This window comes from Silene latifolia, chromosome 11 (genome assembly GCF_048544455.1).
Source record: "Silene latifolia isolate original U9 population chromosome 11, ASM4854445v1, whole genome shotgun sequence".
Taxonomy (NCBI): domain Eukaryota; kingdom Viridiplantae; phylum Streptophyta; class Magnoliopsida; order Caryophyllales; family Caryophyllaceae; genus Silene; species Silene latifolia.
In genome coordinates, this window is record NC_133536.1 from 191,445,307 (window position 1) to 191,449,761 (window position 4,455).

The window sequence follows — 4,455 nt, forward strand, 5'->3', positions numbered from 1 at the left end:
GGACTCCACCAAACTCTCATTCTTGATGAGATGTCAAGGGGGCATGTTCAAGGTGTTGTTGATGTTGCTCAACACCTTGAAAAAGTAATCAAACGCTTGTTAATTGTCATGATAAAGGTCTTCAATAGACCTTGGCCCTTGTTGTCGGTCTTGATCGATGGCATTACCAATGTAGGGATTAAAAATCCCTTCAAATTCGTCGCCCCAAAGACCACAAACTTCATTAAGTTGATCATTGAAAATCTCTTGATTTGGTGAAGACAACTTTCCCATTTCTTTTTCTTGGCCAATAAGGCCATCTTCTTCATTGCTTGACTTTGGTGAGCTTTGCAAGCTCTCTTTGTCACAATTCACTTGCTCTTTGAATGGAGCATCTTCAATTTTCTTCTTCCGTTGGAGTTCCGACTTCTTCCTTTCATCCTTCCGACTATAATGATCGATCATAAAACACGGTTCATGTAAACGGGGAGCTCTCATAGTCTTGTCAAGATTAAAAGTTATACTCTCATCTCCCACTTCTAGAGTGAGCTCTCCATGTTTTACATCAATCACCGCACCCGCGGTGTGTAAGAAGGGTCTTCCTAGAATGATTGGAATGTTGGAGTCTTCCTCCATATCAACAATGACAAAGTCCACCGGGATGAAAAACTTCCCAATTCGTACGGGAACATCTTCCCATATCCCTAATGGTGTCTTCGTCGATCTATCGGCCATTTGGAGTGTGATATTGGTGCATTTAAGCTCTCCCATCCCCAACCTTTTACTCACCGAGTACGGCATAACACTCACACTAGCCCCTAGATCACATAAGGCTTTGTTGATCGTGGTGTCGCCAATGGTACACGGTATTGCGAAGCTTCCCGGATCCTTGAGTTTTGGAGGTGAACTCCCTTGAAGTATTGCACTACTCACCTTAGTGAAGGCGATAGTCTCAAGCTTCCGGATTGACTTCTTCTTTGTGAGGATGTCTTTCATGTATTTCGCTTAGGCCGGCACGTGATTGATTAATTCCGTGAAAGGAATTGAGACTTCCAAATTCTTCACAATTTCCATAAACTTTCCAAGTTGGTCATCAAATTTGGGCTTGGCTTGACGACTTGGAAAAGGAAGTCTAATCACAATGATCTCCTTCTCTTTGACCTTGTCTTCATTTTTCTTTGAAATCTCTTCTTTTGATGGTTCTCCATCCTTGGAGTTTTGCACAATTTCTTCCTTATCACTAGCTTCCACGACTTCATCCTCAACTTTCTTCTTCGGTGCTTCATACCTTGTACCACTTCTCAAGTGAATGGCACTAACCATTTCATGTCTAGGGGGATTACTTTGAGGTGGTAATTGCCCTTTTTGTCTTTGTGAGCTTGAAGATGCTAGTTGAGTCAATTGGGTTTCCAACATCTTGGTGTGAGCTAGAATGTTGTTGATGGTGGTTTCCTTTGCTTGACTATCTTTTTGCATTTGAGTGAACAACTCTTGTTGATTCTTTTGCATTTGGAGGACCGCTTTTTGAACATCAAAACCTTGGTCATTTTGGTGATTGTATGGATTTTGATTTTGGTAACCTTGGTTTTGGTTGTAAAAGGGTCTTTGATTTTGGTTTCTCATGGGAGGTGGGGTGTATGCTGTTTGAGGGTTTTGAACATTTTGGCTTTTGTATGAGAGATTTGGATGGAATTTGGTGTTTTCATTGTAATAGTTGGAATAAGGGGTACCACTCTTGTATGCTTGGAAAGCATTCACTTGTTCATTTGTTCCCCTACATTCACTTTGGTCATGTCCCAAAGTTCCACAATTCTCACATATCCCACTTGGGATTGATGAAGATGCCGTCATGGCATTAACATGATGCTTTGGTGATTTTGAGGCTTCTTCAAGTCTAGCCATAGCTTTTTCAAACTTCAAATTGATTGTGTCAATGTGAGCACTAAGTTGAGCACCCAATTGAGTAACGGAGTCCACTTCATGCTTTCCTCCTCTAGTAGCCTTGCGAGGTCTACTATATTATGAGTTATGGACCGCCATTTCCTCAATTTTGTTCCAAGTTTGATTGTCATCGACTTCGGTGAACATTCCATTTGATCCCATGTTGAGAATGTTCCTTGAATCTTCATATAAACCATTCCAAAATTGTTGTACCAAGAACCACTCGCTAAGTCCATGATGAGGACATGAGCGACAAATTCCCTTGAACCGCTCCCAAGCTTCGTACAAAGATTCTTCATCCCTTTGCTTAAAACCCGTAATTTGAGCTCTTAGCATGTTAGTCTTTTCCGGTGGGTAGAATTTTTTTGTAGAAAGCTAGAGCCAACTTCTTCCAAGAATCAATTCCGAGAGTGGCCTTATCAAGGCCCTTCAACCATTGTTTCGCGGTGCCAATTAGAGAAAAACAAAATAAGACCCATCGAATTTGGTCTTGAGTTACACCGGTTTGAGAAATCGCATCACAATAGTCACAAAAGGTTTCTATATGAGAATGAGGGTCTTCACTAGGCATCCCCCCAAATTGGCTCCTTTCGACTAATTGGATAAAGGCGGATTTGGCAATAAAATTTCCGGTCAAATGTTGTGGTGTGGGAGTACCATTGGGTAGGTTCTCCTCGGTGGGTACGGAATGTGATGAAAACTTACGCATTGTGGGTTGATTTTGTATGGTATTTTGTGTTGGGTTCTCCTCACCTTCTCTTGCAAAAGGGTTGATGAACTCAATAGTTGGTTGAATATCTACAACCTCACTAATACCTCTCAAATTCCTCCTAGCAATTCTTCTATTGGTTGTCAAAGTTCTTTCTATTTCACGATCAAAAGGTAACAAATCACCTTGTGACCTTCTAGACATGCAAAATATCAAACAACTCGAAAACAATTAGAACAAACCTTGAGGAGTTTTACTTCCCCACGGCAAAGAAAGACACAACTAATAACAATATAAGAAAATCTAAATCAAGTTAACACCGTCCCCGGCAACGGCGCCATTTTGATAGGACAAAGAGTTGGTCGTCACACATCCAATCAAACACAATTTATAGCTTCACAAACAACTCTACAATTAGTAAAGAGGCAAGTAAAGGTCGGATCCCAAGGGACGGGAATTGAGATGAGATTTCTATTGAAACTAGTGGTGTCTTAGGGGTGTCACAATTTGGGTTGATGTAGAAGGTCACTAACTAAATAGCAATGAAAGTAAATAAGCAAGATGAAATGAAAGGGTTGTAAACAATTGATAAAAAGCACTAGGGTATCATGGGGTCATAGGGGAATCATGGGAATTGATCATACAAACATGTTCTCAAATTATAAGCAAGCAATTATTGTTGTGATGGATTGAGTTGGGTTATATCTTACAATCCTAGGAAAGTTTGGGTCCCGGAGCCGAATCGATTAGATTGTACAACACCTACAAGTCGACTTAATCCTCCCTACTCAACAACATGCATGGTCTAATGAGACTCGAGTTGGTTTATGTCTTACAAGTCTCATTGAAAAGATAGGTGATGGGTAAAAAATACAAGGATTCATAGGCTCGCATTTCATCAAACATAACATGTGCATGAGTTGAGATCAAAACAAGCAAGCAAATAAACCATGAAAGCATATTAATTTAAGCATGAATCATCCCCCATGTTGGTTTCCCCTAATTACCCATTAACCCTATCTAGGTCACTACTCACTCATTATCATGTTGATCATGCTAGCAAGGTTGTCAATCATACCAACAAAAGGAAACATGATGAATAAATGAAAGTAATTAACAATAATTAAAAAGAGATTAAGAGAATTATACCTACTAATGATTCCAATAATAAAGCAAAGAATAAAAGAAGTACTTGATGCTTGATTGAGAGGTTGTCAATCTCCCAATAATAACCCAAATAATATTCAATTACCCAAAATAAAGGATGAACAAAAGAGAGATTAAGGAAATAAAACTTGTATTAAAACTTGATTAATTGTTGATTACAAAACTAAAGAGGGATTTGATTGATATTAACTACTCTAATAATTGATAAGAAGAACATGCTCTTCTAATTTAGACTAATGGGGTATTTATAGTGGAAATTAGGTGGATGCATTAGGGTTAACTAAGGGCTAAACTAGTAATTACACTTTTTAGATTGAGCAGGGAGACGCCGGTATTTTTCGAAGGAAGGGCTCTTTCTTTAAAGCTTGAAGAAATGAATTTGTGCTGGACTGGAATCCGTGCGACTTTGGGAGAAGACGGCCGGATTCTGGTGGCTGCTGCCTGGGCGTCTTTGAAGGAAGACGCACGGATTGTGCTGTGGAGGACGGGCGGATTCAGGGCAATCCGCACGGATTGCTGCTCAGCTTTGTTCCTTCTTCTTTTCTTCCCTTTTCTTCATAAAATCCTTGGGGATTTCCTCGGGGATGCAAGGATCCTTTCTCGTCATTGCCCAACTACTATAATATGTACAAAGGCCTTCTAATCTTGTCTCTCCTTGA

At 39.9% G+C, this 4,455-nt stretch overlaps 1 non-coding gene across 1 annotated transcript; it reads left to right on the top strand.

Annotated features, from left to right (window-relative positions):
- Positions 1–2,149: 2,149 nt before the first annotated feature.
- LOC141616455 (small nucleolar RNA R71) lies at positions 2,150–2,256 on the top strand. Its single transcript, XR_012530802.1, has one exon. It is a non-coding gene; the product is annotated as a small nucleolar RNA R71 (small nucleolar RNA).
- The last annotated feature ends 2,199 nt before the right edge of the window (positions 2,257–4,455 follow it).